General features: G+C 46.7%; 1 non-coding gene across 1 annotated transcript; it reads left to right on the top strand.

The window, feature by feature from the left end:
• The first annotated feature begins 212 nt into the window (after positions 1–212).
• On the top strand, positions 213–285 carry TRNAR-CCU (transfer RNA arginine (anticodon CCU)). Its single transcript has one exon. It is a non-coding gene; the product is annotated as a tRNA-Arg (tRNA).
• Positions 286–520: the final 235 nt, after the last annotated feature.

Genomic DNA, 520 nt, shown 5'->3' with positions numbered 1-520 from the left:
CCCCAAAGAATTTATTCTATTTGACTATTTGTTCCCCAGGTGACTGAGGTCCATTATAGCCACCACATCTGTCCAGAGTCATAAAAGCAAAGGAACCCAGAGAAGGGAGAACTCAGCATGGGAGGAAATGAACTGAGAAGGCTGCCTGGAGGAGGAGGCCCTTGACTGTCTCCTTGACATATTGGTATGGTTAGAAAGACAGGGGAAGGGCTTCCCTGATGGTTCAGTGGGTAAGACTCTGCATTCCTAATGTAGGGGACCCAGGTTCGATCCCTGGTCAGGAAAGTAGATCCCACATACTTCAACTAAGAGGTTGCATGCCTCAACTAAAGATCCCACAGACCCTACAGTTGTAAAGCAATTACACTCCAATAATGTGTATTTGATGGTATCACCAACTCAATGGACATGAGTTTGAGTAAACTCCAGGAGTTGGTGATGGATAGGGAGGCCTGGTGTGCTGCAGTCCATGGGGTTGCAAAGAGTCAGACATGACTGAGAGACTGAACTGAACTGAAAT

The sequence above is a fragment of the Giraffa tippelskirchi genome, chromosome 5 (genome assembly GCF_054371585.1).
Source record: "Giraffa tippelskirchi isolate mGirTip1 chromosome 5, T2T-mGirTip1v1.2.pri, whole genome shotgun sequence".
Lineage (NCBI taxonomy): Eukaryota > Metazoa > Chordata > Mammalia > Artiodactyla > Giraffidae > Giraffa > Giraffa tippelskirchi.
This window is presented reverse-complemented; position numbering and strand designations above follow the sequence as displayed.